Source organism: Heptranchias perlo, chromosome 20 (genome assembly GCF_035084215.1).
Source record: "Heptranchias perlo isolate sHepPer1 chromosome 20, sHepPer1.hap1, whole genome shotgun sequence".
Taxonomy (NCBI): Eukaryota; Metazoa; Chordata; class Chondrichthyes; order Hexanchiformes; family Hexanchidae; genus Heptranchias; species Heptranchias perlo.
This window is the reverse complement of record NC_090344.1, coordinates 26194000-26218669: the sequence shown is the minus strand read 5'-3', so window position 1 is coordinate 26218669 and position 24670 is coordinate 26194000. Positions and strand designations below refer to the sequence as shown.

General features: G+C 45.3%; 3 non-coding genes across 3 annotated transcripts; all 3 read left to right on the top strand.

Annotated features, from left to right (window-relative positions):
- Positions 1-1321: 1321 nt before the first annotated feature.
- Positions 1322-1414, top strand: trnay-gua (transfer RNA tyrosine (anticodon GUA)). The gene is made up of 2 exons: positions 1322-1358; positions 1379-1414. It is a non-coding gene; the product is annotated as a tRNA-Tyr (tRNA).
- A 3545-nt stretch (positions 1415-4959) lies between these two features.
- On the top strand, positions 4960-5052 carry trnay-gua (transfer RNA tyrosine (anticodon GUA)). The gene is made up of 2 exons: positions 4960-4996; positions 5017-5052. It is a non-coding gene; the product is annotated as a tRNA-Tyr (tRNA).
- Positions 5053-12839: 7787 nt separating this feature from the next.
- On the top strand, positions 12840-12932 carry trnay-gua (transfer RNA tyrosine (anticodon GUA)). The gene is made up of 2 exons: positions 12840-12876; positions 12897-12932. It is a non-coding gene; the product is annotated as a tRNA-Tyr (tRNA).
- Positions 12933-24670: the final 11738 nt, after the last annotated feature.

Below are 24670 nucleotides of genomic sequence, written 5' to 3'. Positions count from 1 at the left end.
GAATCTTAGAGTTGGGATTTTTCTTTATTCTGTCCACTCAAGGAGTTTGATAACAGACTTACTCCTTTGAATTTAGTGCTGGATTATTGAGCCGTGATGCATTTACTTGTTTGTATTTTGTTAAATACATTTGCTGAGTGTATTTAAATTTAAGCCGGGATTCCCAGGCCTGATGCTCTATTCACACATCGAAGGTGAGAGAGATGCTGTGGGACACACGATAAGTCCAGTAGCTGAAAGTGATTCACAGACTGGGTTTTGTGTTTAGTGATCCCGGGTACATTACCGATACCTTCCCTGGATCCCAAGGCTGGGAGAGGCACTCGGGAAGGTCTGGGGAACTGGGACTTGGCCATGAGAGTAATTGAAGGTATGAGAACTGAAATAATCTACAGTGAGAAAGGAGAAAAGGCATAATAATCGGTAATTAGGACATCAATTAGTCTCTTATCTTGAATTCAGCAAGTAATTGAACCATTCCGTTTGAAACAAAGTTGATTTATTTGACATAGATCCAGAATATTGAATTTCAGCCCAGTTATAGCGGTTATTAACATCAGCAGAAACAAATCCCAACTGCCAGAATGAAGTTCTGCTGCTGAAACCCTCATCCGTGCCTTTGTTTGCTTTTAGACTCGACTATTCCAATGCTCTCCAGGCCCGGCCTTCCACTTTACACCCTCCGTAAACTTGAACCCACAATCTCCAGATCAATGATCAGTCACATTATTCATTGTGTCACTGACCCAGACTGTGGAGAACACAGAGCAGCTCACACTCCCACAGCACTGCGGTATGAGCAGGTACCGAGTCAGCCTCAGTCATGAGCACTGGAATCCACGAGTCCGGGTGTGTCAAAGGAGCACGGTGAACAATCACCAAAGTGAAACATTTTTGCCGCTTCCCTTCGATATCTCAGCTGGTAGCGCGACAAGACTGTCGTGGAAAATAAGATAAAGTCATCCTTACGTCATTTGTTCAATTCCTGCTCGAAGGAGTATGCGTGATTTTGCAATAAGCAGCAGTTAGTTCAAGGTCGCTCTCTTAACTTTACAGGCACCTTACAGATTAACATGTTGCCATGAAGGCACAGGACGCCTCTTTTCCTTTCTCAAGCCGCAAAACTTTTTGTGTCTGCCCAAACAAGGCTGTTTTGCCTCTGCTCACCAGCAGGGAGTGCTTTTGAGCAGCAATACTTCAAAACACTCAGCTCTCGCTTTCAGGTGAAAGAAGGCTTCGATCAGCACTGGAGTCCATGAGTCTGAACATGTCAACAGGCGCACGGTAAATAATCACCACAGACATCAATTTTTATTACTTCCCTTCGATAGCTCAGCTGGTAGAGCGGAGGACTGTAGTGAATTAAACAATTGAAGTAATCCTTAGGTCGCTGGTTCAATTCCGGCTCGAAGGAGTGAGTGTGCTTTTGGAATAAGCAGCAATTAACTCAAGGTCGCTCAATTGAACTTCACAGGCACCTCCCAGATTAACATGTTGCCACTGAGTCACAGGACACCACTTTTCCTTTCTCAAACCTGAAAGCTTTCTGTTTCTGCCCAAGCACGGCTGTTTCACTCGAGCATTTCCCTCTGCTCACCAGCAGGGAGTGCCTTTGAGCAGCAACACTTCAAATCGCCCTCAATTTCAGGCAAAAAGATCTTCGATCAGTCAGTCAGTCAGGCCTCACGCTGCTCCCTCCAGCTCGGGCGGCTGTTGCTTTCCGGTGACCTCGTCTTCCTTCCGCAGGCTCGGGCTCTTCTCAGCATCTTTTCATGATTACTGTGGCTTCCCGTTCTGCTGTTCCTCACTTGCTGATGCTCGATACCGCTGATTGGAGCAAAGTATTTCATATATTCAGGGAGCGGCAACCCAAGGCAAGATTTCTCTGCTGGTCGTGGAGCAGCTTGGAGGCGAGTGCGAGGCGGGAACTGTGAAGGGCGATTTACAAACAGCAAACGAGGAATTAGCTCAACTGGTAAAGCTGTCACTTAGCATGTGAGAAGTAGTGGGATCATTGATTATATTCTCCACTCACCGTTTGTCTTGGTGCAATTATACAGAAACAAGAGTGTTGTCAGTGATTCCATAGCCCATGTATTTCCTAAACTTCGCTGTGTGTTTGGGTACAGAGAGGTCAAGGGGCAGCAAATCTTTTGATGTGCTGCAGCAAGCAAAAGTTCTTGATTTTGCTCTGCAGCAAAGATGGAAAGATGAGGTGAGAGATGGAAAAAAAAAGCTTCGTAATCCTTGATGTCTTCTGTGAAGATTGAATTCAGGACTTTCAAATTATGACACTGATGCACTGCTTGCTGCACTAAGAAGGCACTTACCAGGTATGCAGCCCGGCAGCACCAGCATGTAGGACAGCTTACAAGGTATTGAAGGCCATAAAATAATGCACAGTTTGCAAAAAAAAAATCCAAGCCTAATTGAAGTCGAACTTATAATCTTGTGATTTTTAGTCAAATGGCCCAGGATAGAGTGAGCAAGTAGCAATAGGAGGCAGTGGGCATGGCGGAGGCACTAAATAAATACTTTGCATCTGTCTTTACCAAGGAAGAAAATGCTGCCAAAGTGTCAGTAAAGGAAGATGTCGTTGAGATACTGGATTGGCGAAAAAATCATAAAGAGGAGGTACTTGAAAGGCTGTCTGTACTTAAAGTAGAAACGTCACCTGGTCCGGATGGGGTGCATCCTACTTTGCTGGGGGAAGTAACGGTGGAAATTGCAGAGGTACTGGCCATAATCTTCCAAACATCCCTTGGTATGGGGGTGATGCCAGAGGACTGGAGAATTGCAAATGTTACATTCTTGTTCAAGAAAGGGTGAATGATAAAACCCAGCATCTACAGACCAGTCAGTTTAACCTCGGTAGTGGGGAAAGTTCTAGCAACGATAATCCGGGATAGAATGAGCAGTCACTTGGACAAGGATTAGGGAAAGCCAGCACGGATTTGTTAAAGGCAAATCGTGTTTAACTAACTTGATACAGTTTTTTGACAAGGTAACAGAGAGGGTCGATGAGGACCATTCGGTTGATGTGGTGTTTGATACAGTGCCGAATAATAGGCTTGTCATCAAGATTGAAGCCCATGGAATAAAAGGGGCAGTAGCAGCATTGATACAGAATTGGCTGAATAACATGAAGCAGAGAGTAGTGGTGAATGACTGATTTTCGGAATGGAGGGAGGTATACAGTGGTGTTCCCCAGGGGTCGGTGCTGTGACCACTGCTATTCTTGATATATATTACTGACTTGTTCTGGATTCCCCCTCCAGAAGAAATAATTTCTCTGTATCTACCTTATTGTATACCTTTATTATTTTAAACACCTCAGTGAGATCACATCTCAATGTTCCAAACTCATGGGAATAAAAACCAAGTTCATGCCACCTATCCTCATAATTTAATCCTTTTAACCCCGGCATCATTCTGGTGAATCTGCACTGTATCTTTCCCAAGGCCGATGGATCTCTCTCTCGGTTCAGTGCCCAGTTCTTCAGATGGGGTCTGACCGAGGTTCTTTGCAACTGAAGCATCACTTCTGTATTCCAACCCCACTCAAGATAAAGGTAAACATTAAATTAGACTTGTTGATTATTGTCAAGATTTGTAAGGTATTTGCAAAGGATTCGAGGGAATCTTAGAGTTGGGATTTTTCTTTATTCTGTCCACTCAAGGAGTTTGATAACAGACTTACTCCTTTGAATTTAGTGCTGGATTATTGGTCCGTGATGTGTTTACTTGTTTGTATTTTGTTAAATGCATTTGATGAGTGTATTTAAATTGAAGACGAGATTTCCAGGCCTGATGCTCTATTCACGCATTGAAGGTGAGAGAGATGCTGTGGGACACACGATAAGTCCAGTAGCTGAAAGTGATTCACAGACTGGGTTTTGTGTTTAGTGATCCCGGGTACATTACCGATACCTTCCATGGATCTGAAGGCTGGATAAGGCAATCAGGAAGGACCGGGGAACTGGGACTTGGCCATGAGAGTAATTGAAGGTATGCGAGCTGAAATAATCTGCAGTGAGAAAGGAGAATAGGCATAATAATCGGTAATTAGGACATCAATTAGTCTCTTATCTTGAATTCAGCAAGTAATTGAACCATTCCGTTTGAAACAAAGTTGATTTATTTGACATAGATCCAGAATATTGAATTTCAGCCCAGTTATAGCGGTTATTAACATCAGCAGAAACAAATCCCAACTGCCAGAATGAAGATCTGCTGCTGAAACCCTCATCCGTGCCTTTGTTTGCTTCTAGACTCGACTATTCCAATGCTCTCCAGGCCCGGCCTTCCACTTGACACCCTCCGTAAACTTAAACCCACAATCTCCAGATCAATAATCAGTCACATTATTCATTGTGTCACTGGCCCAGGCTGTGGAGAACACAGAGCAGCTCACACTCCCACAGCGCTGCGGTATGAGCAGGTACCGAGTCAGCCTCAGTCATGAGCACTGGAATCCACGAGTCCGGGTGTGTCAAAGGTGCACGGTGAACAATCACCAAAGTGAAACATTTTTGCCGCTTCCCTTCGATATCTCAGCTGGTAGCGCGACAAGACTGTCGTGGAAAATAAGATAAAGTCATCCTTACGTCATTTGTTCAATTCCTGCTCGAAGGAGTATGCGTGATTTTGCAATAAGCAGCAGTTAGTTCAAGGTCGCTCTCTTAACTTTACAGGCACCTTACAGATTAACATGTTGCCATGAAGGCACAGGACGCCTCTTTTCCTTTCTCAAGCCGCAAAACTTTTTGTGTCTGCCCAAACAAGGCTGTTTTGCCTCTGCTCACCAGCAGGGAGTGCTTTTGAGCAGCAATACTTCAAAACACTCAGCTCTCGCTTTCAGGTGAAAGAAGGCTTCGATCAGCACTGGAGTCCATGAGTCTGAACATGTCAACAGGCGCACGGTGAATAATCACCACAGAGATCAATTTTTATCACTTCCCTTCGATAGCTCAGCTGGTAGAGCGGAGGACTGTAGTGAATTAAACAATTGAAGTAATCCTTAGGTCGCTGGTTCAATTCCGGCTCGAAGGAGTGAGTGTGCTTTTGGAATAAGTAGCAATTACCTCAAGGTCGCTCTTTGAACTTGACAGGCACCTCCCAGATTAACATGTTGCCACTGAGTCACAGGACACCACTTTTCCTTTCTCAAACCTGAAAGCTTTCCGTTTCTGCCCAAGCACGGCTGTTTCACTCGAGCATTTGCCTCTGCTCACCAGCAGGGAGTGCCTTTGAGCAGCAACACTTCAAATCATAAGAACATAAGAAATTGGAGCAGGAGTCGGCCAATCGGCCCCTCGAGCCTGCTCCGCCATTCAATAAGATCATGGCTGATCTGATCCCAACCACAAATCTAAAGAACACAAGAAGTCGGAGCAGGACCCGGCCACATAGCCCCTGGGCCCTCTCCGCCACCCACAGGGCATTGACCGATCCGAACTCAGCTTCATGTCCAATTTCCTGCCCGCTCCCCATAACCCCTAATTCCCTTTACTTCTAGGAAACTGTCTATTTCTGTTTTAAATTTATCTAATGATGTCGCTTCCACAGCTTCCTGGGGCAGCAAATTCCACAGACCTACCACCCTCTGAGTGAAGAAGTTTCTCCTCATCTCAGTTTTGAAAGAGCAGCCCCTTATTCTAAGATTATGCCCCCTAGTTCTAGTTTCACCCATCTTTGGGAACATCCTTACTGCATCCACCCGATCAAGACCCTTCACAATCTTATATGTTTCAATAAGATCGCCTCTCATTCTTCTGAACTCCAATGAGTAGAGTCCCAATCTACTCAACCTCTCCTCATATGTCCGCCCCCTCATCCCCGGGATTAACCGAGTGAACCTTCTTTGTACTGCCTCGAGAGCAAGTATGTCTTTTCTTAAGTATGGAGACCAAAACTGTATGCAGTATTCCAGGTGCGGTCTCACCAATACCTTATATAACTGCAGCAATACCTCCTTGTTTTTATATTCTATCCCCCTAGCAATAAAAGCCAACATTCCGTTGGCTTTCTTGATCACCTGCTGCACCTGCATACCAACTTTTTGATTTTCTTGCACTAGGACCCCCAGATCCCTTTGTACTGCAGTACTTTCCAGTCTCTCGCCATTAAGAAAATAACTTGCTCTCTGATTTTTCCTGCCAAAGTGCATAACCTCACATTTTCCAATATTATATTGCATCTGCCAAATCTCCGCCCACTCACCCAGCCTGTCTATATCCCCTTGCAGGTTTTTTATGTCCTCCTCACTCTCTACTTTCCCTCCCATCTTTGTATCATCTGCAAATTTTGATATGTTGCACTCGGTCCCCTCCTCCAAATCGTTAATATAGATTGTAAAGAGTTGGGGACCCAGCACCGACCCCTGTGGAACACCACTGGTTACTGGTTGCCAGTCCGAAAATGAACCATTTATCCCAACTCTCTGCTTCCTGTTCGATAACCAATCCTCCACCCATGCCAGAATATTACCCCCAATCCTGTGATTTTTTATCTTAAGTAATAATCTTTTATGTGGCACCTTGTCGAATGCCTTCTGGAAGTCTAAATACACTACGTCCACTGGTTCCCCTTTATCCACCCTATACGTTATATCCTCGAAGAACTCAAGCAAATTTGTCAGACATGACTTCCCCTTCATAAAGCCATGCTGACTTTGTCCTATTAAATTATGCCTATCTAAATGTTCCGTTACTGTCTCCTTAATAATAGACTCCAAACTTTTACCCACCACAGATGTTAAGCTAACTGGCCTATAATTTCCAGCCTTCTGCCTACTACACTTTTTAAATAACGGTGTTACATTAGCAGTTTTCCAATCTGCCGGGACCTCTCCTGAGTCCAGGGAATTTTGGAAAACTATCACCAAAGCATCCACAATCCCTACTGCCACTTCCCTCAATACCCTCGGATGGAAGCCATCAGGTCCAGGGAATTTATCCGCCTTGAGTCCCATTATTTTACTGAGTACCATCTCTTGAGTGATTTTAATCGTATTTAGCTCCTCCCCCCCGAGAGTCCCCTGTTTGTCCAGTGTTGGGATATTCTTAGTGTCCTCTACTGTAAAGACTGAAACAAAATATTTGTTCAGCATTTTTGCCATCTCCATGTTTCCCACCATTAATTTCCCGGTCTCATCCTCTAAGGGACCTATGTTTGCCTTAGCCACCCTTTTTCTTTTTATATAACTATAGAAACTCTTGCTATCTGTTTTTATATTTTTTGCTAATTTCTTTTCATAATCTAACTTCCCTTTCTTAATCAATCCTTTAGTTACTTTTTGCTGTCTTTTGAAGAATTCCCAATCTTCTATCCTCCCACTAAGTTTGGCTACCTTATATGTCCTTGTTTTTAGTCGGATACTATCCTTGATTTCTTTACTTAGCCACGGGTGGCTGTCATTCCTTTTACACCCTTTTTTCCTCAGTGGAATATATTTATTTTGAAAGTTGTAAAATAACTCCCTAAATGAACACCACTGCTTATGTACCGTCTTACCCTTTAATCTATTTTCCCAGTCCACTTTAATCAATTCCGCTCTCATACCATCATAGTCTCCTTTATTCAAGCTAAGTACGCTTGTTTGAGAATCAACCTTCTCACCCTCTAATTGGATATGGAATTCAACCATGTTGTGGTCGCTCGTTCCAAGGGGATCCTTAACTAGGACATTATTAATTAATCCTGACTCATTACACAGGACCAGGTCCAAGGTTGCCTGCCCCCTTGTAGGATCAGTTACATACTGCTCAAGAAATCCATCCCTGATGCACTCACTGAACTCGTCCTCAAGGCTGCTCTGCCCAATTTGATTTGTCCAGTTAATATGATAATTAAAATCCCCCATAATTATGGCTGTTCCCTTATTACATGCCCCGACTATCTCCTGATTAATACTTCTTCCAGCAGAGTTGCAACTATTAGGAGGCCTATATACTACGCCCACTAATGTTTTTTTTTCCCTTATTATTCCTTATCTCCACCCAAACTGTTTCATTATCTTGATGCTTTGTCCCAATATCATTTCTCTGTATTACAGTGATTCCTTCCTTTATTAACATAGCCACCCCACCTCCCCTTCCTTCCTGCCTGTCCTTCCTGATTGTTAAATACCCTGGCATATTTAATTCCCAGTCGTTGTCACCCTGCAGCCATGTTTCTGTAATGGCCACAAGATCATACCCATACGTAGTTATTTGTGCCGTTAACTCGTCCATTTTATTACGAATGCTACGTGCATTCAGATAAAGAACTTTCAAATCTGTTTTGTGACGCTTAGTTCCTGCTTTTTCCTTTTATAACACTTTACCTATTACTCCATACCTTCTGTCCCTTCCTGTTACGCTTTCCTCTCTCTCCCTGCTCAGGTTCCCAACCCCCTGCCACTTTAGTTTAAACCCTCCCCAACAGCACTAGCAAACACTCCTCCTAGGACAGCGGTCCCGGCCCTGCCCAGGTGCAGACCATCCGGTTTGTACTGGTCCCACCTCACCCAGAACCGTTTCCAGTGTCCCAGGAATTTGAATCCCTCCCCCTTGCACCATTCCTCTAGCCACGTATTCATTTGAAATATCCTCCTATTTCTACTCTGACTAGCACGTGGCACTGGCAGCAATCCTGAGATTACTACCTTTGAGGTCCTATTTTTTAATTTACCTCCTAACTCCCTATATTCTGCTTTTAGGACCTCATCCCCTTTTTTACCTATATCGTTGGTGCCTATGTGCACCACGACAGCTGGCTGTTCGCCCTCCCCCTCCAAAATGTTCTGTAGCCGCTCCGAGACATCCTTGATCCTTGCACCAGGGAGGCAACACACCATCCTGGAGTCTCGGTTGCGGCCGCAGAAACGCCTGTCTATTCCCCTTACAATTGAGTCCCCTATCACTATAGCTCTGCCACTCTTTTTCCTCCCAGCCTGTGCAGCAGAGCTACCCGTGGTGCCAGGAAGTTGGCTGCTGCTGCCTTCCCCTGATAAGTCATCCCCCCCAACAGCATCCAAAGTGGCATATCTGTTTGAGAGGGGGATGGACACAGGGGACCCCTGCACTACCTGCCTGCATCTCTTACTCTTCCTGGTGGTCACCCATTCACTTCCTGCCTGTATACCCTTTACCTGCGGTGTGACCAACTCGCTAAACGTGCTATCCACGAGTTTCTCTGCATCGCGGATGCTCCACAGTGAGTCCACCCGCAGCTCCAGCTCCGAGATACGATCGGTCAGTAGCTGCAGGTGGACACACTTCCCGCACACATGGTCGGCAGGGACACTGGTAGTGTCCATGACTTCCCACATCTTGCAGGAGGAGCATATCACTGGTGCGAGGTCTGCTGCCATGACTTGCCTTAGCTGAGTTACCCCTTTTAAATTACGTTGAAATTAGAAAATGTTAACTATACTAGGGACCGAGGTTCACTAAAAAAAAAAAAAAAAAAAAACACTATCTGCTATAATCGCCCTCAATTTCAGGCAAAAAGTTCTTCGATCAGTCAGTCAGTCAGTCAGGGCTCACGCTGCTCCCTCAAGCTCGGGCGGCTGTTGCTTTCCAGTGACCTCATCTTCCTTCCGCAGGCTCGGGCTCTTCTCAGCATCATTCATGATTACTGTGGCTTCCCGTTCTGCTGTTCCTCACTTGCTGATGCGCGATACCGCTGATTGGAGCAAAGTATTTCATATATTCAGGGAGCGGCAACCCAAGGCAAGATTTCTCTGCTGGTCGTGGAGCAGCTTGGAGGCGAGTGCGAGGCGGGAACTGTGAAGGGCGATTTACAAACAGCAAACGAGGAATTAGCTCAACTGGTAAAGCTGTCACTTAGCATGTGAGAAGTAGTGGGATCATTGATTATATTCTCCACTCACCGTTTGTCTTGGTGCAATTCCACAGAAACAAGAGTGTTGTCAGTGATTCCATAGCCCATGTATTTCCTAAACTTCGCTGTGTGTTTGAGGACAGAGAGGTCAAGGGGCAGCAAATCTTTTGATGTGCTGCAGCAAGCAAAAGTTCTTGATTTTGCTCTGCAGCAAAGATGGAAAGATGAGGTGAGAGATGGAAAAAAAAGCTTCGTATTCCTTGATGTCTTCTATGAAGATTGAATTCAGGACTTTCAAATTATGACACTGATGCACTGCTTGCTGCACTAAGAAGGCACTTACCAGGTATGCAGCCCGGCAGCACCAGCAAGTAGGACAGCTTACAAGGTATTGAAGGCCATAAAATAATGCACAGTTTGCAAAAAAAAAATCCAAGCCTAATTGGAGTCGAACTTATAATCTTGTGATTTTTAGTCAAATGCGTTATCCATTGCACCACTGGCCCAGGATAGAGTGAGCAAGTAGCAATAGGAGGCAGTGGGCATGGCGGAGGCACTAAATAAATACTTTGCATCTGTCTTTACCAAGGAAGAAAATGCTGCCAAATTGTCAGTAAAGGAAGATGTCGTTGAGATACTGGATTGGCGAAAAATTCATAAAGAGGAGGTACTTGAAAGGCTGTCTGTACTTAAAGTAGAAACGTAACCTGGTCCGGATGGGATGCATCCTACTTTGCTGTGGGAAGTAACGGTGGAAATTGCAGAGGTACTGGCCATAATCTTCCAAACATCCCTTGGTATGGGGGTGATGCCAGAGGACTGGAGAATTGCAAATGTTACATTCTTGTTCAAGAAAGGGTGAATGATAAAACCCAGCATCTACAGACCAGTCAGTTTAACCTCGGTAGTGGTAAAGTTCTTGCAACGATAATCCGGGATAGAATTAGCAGTCACTTGGACAAGGATTAGGGAAAGCCAGCACGGATTTGTTAAAGGCAAATCGTGTTTAACTAACTTGATACAGTTTTTTGACAAGGTAACAGAGAGGGTCGATGAGGACCATTCGGTTGATGTGGTGTGTATGGACTTTCAAAAGGCGTTTGATACAGTGCCGCATAATAGGCTTGTCATCAAGATTGAAGCCCATGGAATAAAAGGGGCAGTAGCAGCATTGATACAGAATTGGCTGAATAACATGAAGCAGAGTGTAGTGGTGAATGACTGATTTTCGGAATGGAGGGAGGTATACAGTGGTGTTCCCCAGGGGTCGATTCTGGGACCACTGCTTTTCTTGATAATATTGCTGACTTGTTCTGGATTCCCCCTCCAGAAGAAATAATTTCTCTGTATCTACCTTATTGTATACCTTTATTATTTTAAACACCTCAGTGAGATCACATCTCAATGTTCCAAACTCATGGGAATAAAAACCAAGTTCATGCCACCTATCCTCATAATTTAATCCTTTTAACCCCGGCATCATTCTGGTGAATCTGCACTGTATCTTTCCCAAGGCCGATTGATCTCTCTCTCGGTTCAGTGCCCAGTTCTCCAGATGGGGTCTGACCAAGGTTCTTTGCAACTGAAGCATCACTTCTGTATTCCAACCCCACTCAAGATAAAGGTCAACATTAAATTAGACTTGTTGATTATTGTCAAGATTTGTAAGGTATTTGCAAAGGATTCGAGGGAATCTTAGAGTTGGGATTTTTCTTTATTCTGTCCACTCAAGGAGTTTGATAACAGACTTACTCCTTTGAATTTAGTGCTGGATTATTGGTCCGTGATGTGTTTACTTGTTTGTATTTTGTTCAATGCATTTGATGAGTGTATTTAAATTGAAGACGAGATTTCCAGGCCTGATGCTCTATTCACGCATTGAAGGTGAGAGAGATGCTGTGGGACACACGATAAGTCCAGTAGCTGAAAGTGATTCACAGACTGGGTTTTGTGTTTAGTGATCCCGGGTACATTACCGATACCTTCCATGGATCTGAAGGCTGGATAAGGCAATCAGGAAGGACCGGGGAACTGGGACTTGGCCATGAGAGTAATTGAAGGTATGCGAGCTGAAATAATCTGCAGTGAGAAAGGAGAATAGGCATAATAATCGGTAATTAGGACATCAATTAGTCTCTTATCTTGAATTCAGCAAGTAATTGAACCATTCCGTTTGAAACAAAGTTGATTTATTTGACATAGATCCAGAATATTGAATTTCAGCCCAGTTATAGCGGTTATTAACATCAGCAGAAACAAATCCCAACTGCCAGAATGAAGTTCTGCTGCTGAAACCCTCATCCGTGCCTTTGTTTGCTTCTAGACTCGACTATTCCAATGCTCTCCAGGCCCGGCCTTCCACTTGACACCCTCCGTAAACTTAAACCCACAATCTCCAGATCAATAATCAGTCACATTATTCATTGTGTCACTGGCCCAGGCTGTGGAGAACACAGAGCAGCTCACACTCCCACAGCGCTGCGGTATGAGCAGGTACCGAGTCAGCCTCAGTCATGAGCACTGGAATCCACGAGTCCGGGTGTGTCAAAGGTGCACGGTGAACAATCACCAAAGTGAAATATTTTTGCCGCTTCCCTTCGATATCTCAGCTGGTAGCGCGACAAGACTGTCGTGGAAAATAAGATAAAGTCATCCTTACGTCATTTGTTCAATTCCTGCTCGAAGGAGTATGCGTGATTTTGCAATAAGCAGCAGTTAGTTCAAGGTCACTCTCTTAACTTTACACGCAACGTGCAGATTAACATGTTGCCATGAAGGCACAGGACGCCTCTTTTCCTTTCTCAAACTTTAAAACTTTCTGTGTCTGCCCAAACACGGCTGTTTTGCCTCTGCTCACCAGCAGGGAGTGCTTTTGAGCAGCAATACTTCAAAACACTCAGCTCTCACTTTCAGGCAAAAGATGTCTTCGATCAGCTCCGGACTCCACGAGTCTGAACATGTCAACAGGCGCACGGTGAACAATCACCAAAGACAATTTTTTGTGTCACTTCCCTGGGATAGCTCAGCTGGTAGAGCGGAGGACTGTAATGAATTAAACAATTGAAGTAATCCTTAGGTCGCTGGTTCAATTCCGGCTCGAAGGAGTGAGTGTCCTTTTGGAATAAGCAGCAATTACCTCAAGGTCGCTCTCTGAACTTTAACGGCAGTTTACAGATTAACATGTTGCCACTGAGTCACAGGACACCACTTTTCCTTTCTCAAACCTGAAAGCTTTCTGTGTGTGCCCGAGCACGGCTGTTTCACTCGAGTATTTCCCTCTGCTCACCAGCAGGGAGTGCCTTTGAGCAGCAACACTTCAAATCGCCCTCAATTTCAGGCAAAAAGGTCTTCGATCAGTCAGTCAGACAGGGCTGACGCTGCTCCCTCAAGCTCGGGCGGCCGTTGCTTTCCGGTGACCTCGTCTTCCTTCCTCGGGCTCTTCTCAGCATCATTCATGATTACTGCGGCTTCCCGTTCTGCTGTTCCTCACTTGCTGATGCTCGATAACGCCGATTGGAGCAAAGTATTTAATATATTCAAGGAGCGGCAACCCAAATCAAGATTTCTCTGCTGGTCGTGGAGCAGCTTGGAGGCGAGTGCGAGGCGGGAACTGTGAAGGACGATTTACAAACAGCAAACGAGGAATTAGCTCAACTGGTAAAGCTGTCACTTAGCATGTGAGAAGTAGTGGGATCATTTATTATATTCTCCACTCACCGATTGTCTTGGTGCAATTATACAGAAAGAAGAGTGTTGTCAGCGAGTCCATAGCCCATCTACTTCCTAAACTTTACTGTGTGTTTGAGTACAGAGAGGTCAAGGGGCAGAACATCTTTTGATGGGCTGCAGTCAGCAAAAGTTCTTGATTTTGCTCTGCACCAAAGATGGAAAGATGAGGTGAGAGATGGAAAAAAAGCTTTGTAATCCTTGATGCCTTCTCTGAAGATTGAATTCAGGACCTTCAGATTATGACACTGATGCACTGCTTGCTGCACTAAGAAGGCACTTACCAGGTCTGGAGCCAGGCAGCACCACCAAGTTGGACAGTTTGCAAGGTATTGAAAGCAATAAAATAATGTACAGTTTGCAAAAAAATTCCCAAACCAAGTAGGAATCGAACCTCTTGTTTTCTAATCCATAATCATATGCGTTATCCATTGCACCACTAGTCACAATTATAGTGAGGAAGTAGCATTGTGAGGCAGTGAGCATGGCAGAGGTACTAAATAAATACTTTCCATCTGTCTTCACCATGGAAGAAGATGCTGCCAGAATGTCAGTAAAGGAAGATGTCGTTGAGATACTGGATTGGCTAAAAATTCATAAAGAGGAGGTACTTGAAAGGCTGGCTGTACTTAAAGTAGAAACGTCACCTGGTCCGGATGGGATGCATCCTCGGTTAGTGAGGGAAGTAACGGTGGAAATTGCAGAGGTACTGGCCATAATCTTCCAAACATCCTTCGATATGGGGGTGATGCCAGAGGACTGGAGAATTGCAAATGTTACACCCTTGTTCAAGAAAGGGTGAAAGATAAAACCCAGCGTCGACAGACCAGTCAGTTTAACCTCGGTCGTGGGGAAAGTTCGAGCAACGATAATCCGGGATAGAATTAGCAGTAACTTAGACAAGTATTAGGGAAAGCTAGCACGGATTTGTGAAAGGCAAATTGTGTTTAACTAACTTGATAGAGTTTTTTGATGAGGAGCAGAGAGGGTCGATGAGGGCAATGCAGTTGATGTGGTGTGTTTGGACTTTCAAAAGGTGTTAAAGTGCCGCATAATGGGCTTGTCATCAATATTAAAGCCCATGGAATAAAAGGGGCAGTAGCAGCATTGATACAGAATTGGCTCAATAACAGGAAACAGAGAGTAGTGGTGAACAGTTGTTTTTCAGAATGGAGGGAGGTGCGCAGTGGTGTTCCCCAGGGGTCGGTGCTGGGACCACTGCTTTTCTTGATATATATTAATGACTTGGACCTGAGTATACAGGGCACAATTTCCAAACTTGAAAGTGCAGTGAACAGTGAGGATAATAAACTGTGAGGAGGAGAGTGATTTACTTCAAGAGGTTCCCAATTCGATTCGGAAATGCAGTGGATCCGTGGCTCTAACGCAGGCGGATACCCTAAATGGGAAGATATGGAGGAAAAATTTGGATAAATGAGATGGTGGCCGAGTATGAGACGGGATATTAAAGATCTTGTGGTGGGATTTGTGATTGGTGCTCGGTGGATGGGATGCCAATCAACCGGGCTGCTTTGTCCTGGATGGTGTCGAGCTTCTTGAGTGTTGTTGGAGCTGCACTCATCCAGGCAAGTGGAGAGTATTCCATCATACTCCTGACTTGTGCATTGTAGATGGTGGAAAGGCTTTGGGGAGTCAGGAGGTGAGTCACTTGCTGCAGAATACCCAGCCTCTGACCTGCTCTTGTAGCCACAGTATTTATATGGCTGGTCCAGTTAAGTTTCTGGTCAATGGTGACCCCGAGGATGTTGATGGTGGGGGATTCGGTGATGGTAATGCCGTTGAATGTCAAGGGGAGATGGTTAGACTCTCTCTTGTTGGAGATGGTCATTGTCTGGCGCGAATGTTGCTTGCCACTTATCTGACCAAGCCTGGATGTTGACCAGGTCTTGCTGCATGCAGGCACGGACTGCTTCATTATCTGAGGGGTTGGGAATGGAACTGAACCCTGTGCAATCATCAGTGAACATCCCCATTCCTGACCTTATGATGGAGGGAAGGTCATTGAAGAAGCAGCTGAAGATGGTTGGACCCAGGAGCTCTTGCAGCAATGTCCTGGGGCTGAGATGATTGGCCTCCAACAACCACTACCATCTTCCTTTGTGCCAGGTATGACTCCAGCCACTGGAGAGTATTCCCCCGATTCCCATTGACTTCAATTTTGTCCCCCATAATGAAAATTGGAACTATGTGAGCTACCTTCTAATCTCAGGGGACTATCGCTGACTCTATTGAGCTGTTGAGGATACAGGCAAGGGGCTCACAGAGCACCCGTCCCATCTCTTTAAACACCCGGGGGTGAATATCATCTGGACCTGGAGCTAAACCTATTTTAAGATTTCATATTTTATCCAAGATCACGTCCCTTTCTATTTTAATATTTATGATGTTATTGTTGACAGCACATCCCACAGCTGGAATCTGAGCATCATCTACAGGAGTGTAGACTGATGAGAAATAGTCATTTAACAGCTCTGCCATAGCCCGGGAATCAGCCCTGAACTGTCTTTCAGTGGCCCGAAACCATCTTTAATGGTCTTCTGACTCCTGACGTAGCTGGAAAGGCGTTTGCTATTATTAGCACATTTGTGCACCATCTTCTTTTCAAAGATCTCTTAGCTTCTCTAATGGCTGCTTGTGTCTCCCTCGATTGTGGGTGATATTTGTCCCAATTCTCCTGTCAACTGAATTCATCCTGATCTGACTGTAAGACAGTTCGGGGAGTCAAGAATAATTCACCGCTAGACCCACACTGACAAGTAAAACCCCAGACGGTTCCTTAGTAAGGATTCCTCTGGTACCTCAGCATACATTTGTCAGCTATCTTGCAGTCCACTCCTGGAGGCCCCACTCCCTGAGCCTGCAACCTTCAGCAGGGTCAGTGGTGGAGTTCCGCAGTGGGAGTGATCCCAGAGTAACTGTCGGGATCGCCCCCACCCTGTGGATGGTCCGGGTCGTGTATTCACCTGGACAAGATCCCTTTTTAACTCATGAAATTAGCCCTCCTCCAGTTAAGAATTTTCACATTTGACTGTCCCTTGTCCTTTTCCATAACTGTTCTAAACCGAATGAGATTATGATCACTGCTGCCCCACTGAAACATGCTCCACCTGCCCCACTTCATTCTCCACATCGAGCCCACTGCTGTACTCGCATTCACTCTCTCACATTCACTCTCTCACACTTTCTCACATTCACTCTCTCACATTCACTCTCTCACATTCACTCTCTCACATTCACTCTCTCACAGTCACTCTCTCACAGTCACACTCTCACACTCACTCTCTCACACTCACTCTCTCACACTCACTCTCTCACACTCACTCTCTCACATTCACTCTCTCACATTCACTCTCTCACATTCACTCTCTCACAGTCACTCTCTCACAGTCACACTCTCACACTCACTCTCTCACACTCACTCTCTCACACTCACTCTCTCACATTCACTCTCTCACCCTTTCACTCATGGTTTAGTACCACTGAAAGATGATTTGATGGGTTTGGATTTCAGCACAGCGAGGAGGGAGAGTGTGTGGGACGGGGATTTACAGCTTTGAGGAATAAGAGAGGAAAGAATGTTCCATAGAACGACGAGTTATCTGATCTGAATTTTTATCCTGTACTTACAGTGATAACTTTTATAAACTCCTTTCACAGGTTATTAGAAGGGGAGGATTTGCAGACAGGAAACTCAAACCAAAGACCACGTCAAGATCTGACAGAGTCACTCGATTCATCAGGACCTGAATATCATCGGCCTTTGAATGTGGAAGGAGAAATGTTTGTCTGTTCTATCTCTGGGAGAAGATTTCAAACATCAGTGTGAGTGGAAAAGCACCAAGACACACACACCCGAGTGAGAGTGTTCCAGTGCACTGACTGTGGAAAGAGCTTTAACCAGTTACATAGCCTGAAAAAACATCACACCATTCACAGCGGGGAGAAACTGTATACGTGTTGTGTGTGTCGACGAGGCTTCAACTGATCGTCCAACCTGGAGAGACACAAGGTCACCCGGACCACGGAGAAACCGTGGAAATGTGGGGACTGTGGGAAGGGATTCAATTACCCTTCACTGCTGGAAATTCATCGACGCAATCACACTGGGGAGAGGCCGTTCACCTGTTCCGTGTGTGGGAAGGGATTCACTCAGTCAGACAGCCTCCTGATGCACCAGCGATTTCACTCTGATAAGCGACCTTTTAAATGTTCGGACTGTGAGAAGAGGTTTAAAAGCAAAAGTAATCTGCTGACACACCAACGCATTCACACTGGGGAGAGACCGTTCATCTGCACCGTGTGGGAAGGGATTCACTCGGTCATCTCAGCTTCTATCACACCAGCGAGTTCACACTGGGGACAGCCCATTGACCTGCTCCGTGAGTAAGAATAGATTCACTCAGTCATCACACCTTCTGCAACACCAGCGAGTTCACACTGATGAGAGACCTTTTAAATGTTCTGACTGTGAGAAGAGGTTTAAAAGCAAAAGTAATCAGCTGACACACCAACGTGCTCACACAGGGGAGAGGCCGTTCACCTGCTCCGTGTGTGGGAAGAGATTCACTCGGTCATCCATCCTGCTGGCACACCAGCGAGTTCACACTGGGGAGAGGCCGTTCTGCTGCTCCGTGTGTGGGAAGGGATTCACTCATTCATCATACCTTGTGCAACACCAGCAAGTTCACACTGATGAGAGACCTTTTAAATGTTCTGACTGTGGGAAGAGATTTAAAATCAGAAACGAACTACTGAGAAACCAACAAACTCACACTGGGGAGAGGCCGTTCACCTGCTCCGTGTGTGGGAAGGGATTTAATTGGTCATCCACCCTGCTGAGACACCAGCGAGTTCACACTGATGAGAGACCTTTTAAATGTTCTGACTGTGAGAAGAGGTTTAAAAGCAAAAGGAATCTGCTGTCGCACCAACGCACTCACACTGGGGAGAGGCCGTTCACCTGCTCCGTGTGTGGGAAGGGATTCACTCGGTCATCCACTCTGCTGACACACCAGCGAGTTCACACTGGGGAGAGGTCGTTCATCTGCTCTGTGTGTCAGAAGAGATTCACTCATTCATCACACCTTCTGTCACACCAGCAAGTTCACACTGATGAGAGACCTTTTAAATGTCCTGACTGTGAGAAGAGATTTAAAATCAGAAACGAAATGGTGAGACACCAACGCAGTCACACAGGGGAGAGGCCGTTCACCTGTACCTTGTGTGAGAAGAGATTTACTCGGTCATCCAACCTTCTGTCACACCAGCGAGTTCACTCCGATGAGAGACCTTTTAAATGTTCTGAGTGTGAGAAGAGATTTAAAAGCAAAATTTATCTGCTGACACACCAGCGCACTCACACTGGGGAGAGGCCATTCACCTGCTCCGTGTGTGGGAAGGGATTCACTCGGTCATCCACCCTGCTGAGACACCAGCGAGTTCACACTGATGAAAGACCTTTAAATGTTCTGACTTTGGGAAGAGATTTAAAATCAGAAACGAACTGCTGACACATCAACACATGCCCATTGGGGAGAAACTGTTCACCTGCTCCGTGTGTGGGAAGGGATTCACTCGATCATCCCACCTTCTGAGACATCAACTTGTTCACACTATTGAGTGACCTTTTAATTCACTGACAGTGAGAAGAGCTTTAAAAGCAGAAATGAACTGCTGACACATCAACACATGCCCATTGGGGAGAGACTGTTCACCTGCTCCGTGTGTGGGAAGGGATTCACTCAGTCATCACACGTGCTGAGACACCAGCGAGTTCACATATGACTGCAGGGGTTGGATTCTGCTGTTAATCACATCCAAGACTGAACCATGTTCATTCTGACAGTTGGGGTTTGTTTCTTCTGATGTCAATAACCCCTATAACTGGGCTGGAGTTTAATATTCTGGATATCTATTAAATAAATCAGATTTGTTTTAAACACCTTGTTGTAGATTTTAGTCTTTCCCACCTGAGTGTTTAGCATCACCTGACTGGAGCTCAGAAAGGACAATCTGGGGGGAGCAGAACTTCAGCCTGGACACAGTCCTTCAGGGCCACACTGAGAGGGGCAAACGGCACTTTGGTCTTTCTCATCTCTCTTCTCTGACAGCAAAGTCTCCGTGCGGAGTCCAGTCTAAAAATGACTGTGGTAATTATTCTATGAAGATTTAACCTGTTTGTGTGACAGTCCTGAGTCTACCATTTAAGGCAGGCTTTAACTCATTTAAAATAAACCCGTTAAAAATAAATGATTTAAAGTCTGCATCAAAATAGCAGTGGGAGGAGTTCACAGGAGCCTGTTAACTGCTGGTACAATTATACAACAGTCATTCGATCTCCAGATAAAGAAGGACCTGCAGTGTGTTTCCAGAATTCATGGTTTTATTGCTGTGTGCGTGTTAGACACCAGGATCACTAAAAATACACGACCCGGACCATCCACAGGGTGGGGGCGATCCCGACAGTTACTCTGGGATCACTCCCACTGCGGAACTCCACCACTGACCCTGCTGAAGGTTGCAGGCTCAGGGAGTGGGGCCTCCAGGAGTGGACTGCAAGATAGCTGACAAATGTATGCTGAGGTACCAGAGGAATCCTTACTAAGGAACCGTCTGGGGTTTTACTTGTCAGTGTGGGTCTAGCGGTGAATTATTCTTGACTCCCCGAACTGTCTTACAGTCAGATCAGGATGAATTCAGTTGACAGGAGAATTGGCAACAAAACAGTAATTGAACAATGGGAGGCCTTCGAGGAGGAGTGGGTTTGGTAGAGAGTAGACCGATTCCCATGAGGAGGAAAGGAATAGCATCCAAAGCTGGAGCTCCCTGGATGACGAAAGAAAAAGAGATCACCATTTCTCCTTCATTTCGACACTCCCTGACCGATCACCATTTCTCCTTCATTTACCGATGCTCCCTGAATGATCACCATTTCTCCTTCATTTACAAACGCTCGTTGACCGATCACAATTTCCCCCTCATTTGCATATGTTCCCTTATCGATCACGATTTCTCCTTCATTTACAGATGCTCCCTGACCGAATACCATTTCTCCTTCATTTACAGACCCTCCCTGACCGATTACCATTTCTCCTTCATTTACAGACACTCCCTGACCGATCACGATTTCTCCTTCATTTACAGACGCTCCGTGACCGATCACCATTTCTCCTTCATTTACAGACGCTCCCTGACCGATCACCATTTCTCCTTCATTTGCAGATACTCCCTGACTGATCACCATTTCTCCTTCATTTACAGACGCTCCCTGACCGATAACCATTTCTCCTTCATTTACAGACGCTCCCTGAGAATTCCCAGTTTACACCGCGCATGCGCGGGGCCGCGGCCTTTTGTTGAGAGTTGGTCCGGAGCGAAACGGGAGAAACCGGAAACCGGCGGGTAGTGAGGGGGGATAATGTTCACTGTTTTATATTCGGGTCTGGGGCCGCACTCGGGGTTTGTGAAGCCTGAGCCTGGGCCTGAGCCCGGACCCGGGCCCCGGGGTTTATTGAGCCTCTTGCTCCGATCCTCTCACCTGCACCGAACGCGCTCCTCCCGCAGCCTCGACTGACCGCGCATGCTCAGGACACACTGCCCGATAATGAGTCAGACTGCGCCTGCGCCCTGTGCTCCACTGATTCAGATAGGGCACAATCTGTACCGCGCTGCATGCTGGGTGATGCAGCCGCCATTAATGATCTTAATATCAGGCCGAAAAGCAAAGACATTGGATGCAGAGAGAGCGCGTATGGATCAAAAATAATAAAATAAACTGAAACCCCAGCTCTTTGTGCCATTTAAACCGGCACAAACACACAGTGTAGACGCACCACCACTTTGGTGAACTCCAGAAAATATTTTTTAAGGTAACTTTTATTAATTTCGTGTTATTAAATGTTGCAACTGACGGGTTCAATTAATGTTTATTTTCGAACTGCACCTGAGGATGTCAGTCTCAACACTAATCCCGCCCTGGTGATTAAGGAGAGTTCCAGACCAAAAGGAGGAGCGGAAATTGACTGGAGGGGTGAGGGGTGAGTTGATCCTCCAACCAATCGGAGTGTGTGAGGGGTGGGAGTTGCGGCACCGAATGGGCGGTCTCAGCCCAGACGTCCCTCATTGTCTGAAACATAATTTTTAAAACCTAATTTATCTTAAACTCCAGGAGACAACTCGACCTTTCTGTTGCGTCTTGAAACAGATGAAACCAGATGAGGTGGAGCAAACATTTCAACATTTGTTAGAAAAACACATTAATTAAGAACAGCCAACATGGATCATTTGAGATAACTCAAGTCTGCTGATAAAGGAAATGCAGTGAATGTTGTGCCCATTGATTGCGAAAGGGTGTTTGGTGAGATGACGGACAGGAGGCTTGTAGATAAAATTAATACTTACCGTATTAAAGGGAATGAGGCAATTTGGATCGGAAGTTGTGTAAAGGACAGAAAACAGAGAGTAGTGGTTAATGGATGTTCTTCAGACTGGTGGGATGTAAACAGTGCTGTCCCCCAGGGTTAGTGTTGTGACCATTGCTCTTCTCAATATAGAGAATGTTCTGAGCTTGGGTATGTGGGACACAAGGTGACAATTTCTAGATGACGCCAAAATTGAGGCAACTGTGAAGGAGTGTCAGTGACTTCATTGTGACGTCCACGGGATAGTAAATGGGCCAGGTGGAATGTAATGCAGAGAAATGTGACGTTATGCGTTTTGAGAGGAAGAAAAATGAGATGAAATGTGCACTAAATGGTCAAAGTTTTAAAGTAGAGGAGCGGGGAGACTGAGGGGTGGAAGGTTCTAACCAATGCATTGTCTTATTAATTAACAAGTCTGAGAGTCAGCAACATTAAAGCCTCATTAAGAAATATATGAGCAAACTCTCTTCCCTCGACCATACCAGAGTAAACATGCAAATCCCCCGTGTCGACGAGATCAGTCCTCTGGATGGAACCACGGACGCCCTGAGCTTGATCTCCGGTGTCTCCAGTCCCAACTGCCCCTTACATCAGTAGCCCCTCACTTTTACACCCTGTTGTGATCCATCTCTGTCAGTGAAGCTGGAACTTCCCTAATCTGTGGTTTACAAAGACACATTGCTTGGTTCCCAGCAGTTACTTTTCTTCAGTCGTGTTCTCATGAACCCTAAACTACCCTGTTTACTGTTAATTAGAATCATAGAATCATAGAAAATTTATGGCACAGAACGAGGCCATTTGGCCTTAGGTGTCTGCGCCAGCCGAAAATGAGCCACCCAGCCGAATCCCACTTTCCAGCACTTGGTCCATAACCTTGTAGGTCACGGCACGTCAGGTGCATATCCGGGTTCCTTTTAAATGAGTTGAGGATTTCTGCCTCGACCACCCTTTCAGGCAGTGACTTCCAGACACCAACCACCCTCTGGGTGAAAAATGTTTTCATCAGCTCCTCAATAATCCTTCTACCAATCATTTTAAATCTATGCCCTGCCCCTTGTTTACTGACCTCTCTGCAAAGGGAAATCAGTCCTTCTTATCCACTCTATCTCGGCCATACATAAATTTGTACACCTCAATTAAATCACTCCTCAGCCTCCTCTGTTTCAAAGAGAACAATCGCAGCCTATAAATCTTTCTTCATAGCTAAAATTATCCAGTCCTGGCAACCTCCTCGTAAATCTCCCCTGTACCCTCTCTAGTGAAATTAAACCCTTCCTGTATTGTGGTGACCAGAACTCTACACAGTACTCAAGTTGTGGACTAAACATTGTTTAATACAGTTCCAGCATAACCTCCCTGGTCTTATATTCTCTGCCGTGGCTAATAAAGGAACGTATTCCACATGCCTTCTTAACCACCATATCTACCTGTCATGCTACCTTCAGGGATCTGTGCACATGCATTCCAAGGTCCCTCACGTCTTCTACACCGTTCAGTATCCTCCCATTTATTTGTGCTCCCTTGCCTTATTTGCCGGCCCCAAATGCATTACCTCACACTTCTCCGGATTGAATTCCATTTACCACTTTTCCGCCTCCCTGACCAGTCCATTGATATCTTCCTTCACTTTCCTCCTCACTATCAACCATCCGGCCAATTTTGTATCATCTGCAAACTTCTTGATCAAGCCCCCTACATTTAAGTCCAAATCATTAGTAAACATCACAAAAAGCAAGGGACCGAGTACTGAGCTCTGCGGAACCCCACTGGAAACAGCCTTCCAGTCATAAAAACACCAGTCGATCATCACCCTTTTCTTCCTGCCACTGAGCCAATTTTGGATCCAACTTGCAACTTTGCCTTGGATCCCATGAGATTGTACTTTTTTGACCAGTCTGCCATGTGCAATCTTGTCAAAACTCTTGCTAAAATCCATGTAGACTACATCAAATGCATTACCCTCATCGACTCTCCTTGTTACCTCCTCAAAAAATTCAATCAAGTTAGTCAGACACGACCTTCCCATAACAAATCCACGCTGACTGTCCTTGATTACTCCGTGCCTTTCTAAGTGATGGTTTATCATGTCCCTCAGAATTGATTCTTAAACTTGCCCACCACCAAAGTTAGACTAACTGGCCTGTAATTACTCGATCTGTCCCTCGGTCTCTTTTTAAACAATAGTACAACATTAGCAGTCCTCCAATCCTCCAGCACCACGCCTGTATCCACTGAGAATTGGAAAATGATGGTTAGAGCCTCCGTTATTTCCTCCCTTGCTTCTTTTAACACTCTGCGATACATTTCATCCCTCTCTGATGATTTATCTACTTTCAAAGATGCTGAACCCCTCAATGCTGCTTCTCTCACTAAGTTTATCGCATCCAATATTTCACACTCCTTCTCCTTAACTACAACGTCTGCACCATCCCTCTCTTTTGTGAAGACAGAAGCAAAGTGTTCATTAAGAACCATACCTACATCATCCGCCTCCACACATAGGTTCCTTTCTTGGTCTCTAAAAGTCCCTACTCTTCCCTTCATTATCCTCTTGTTCTTAATGTATTTATTAAACATCTTTGGATTTTCCTTGATTTAATTTGCCAATATTTTTTGATTCCCTCTCTTTGGTTTTCTAATTTCCTTTTTAATTTCACCCCTGCACTTTTTATACT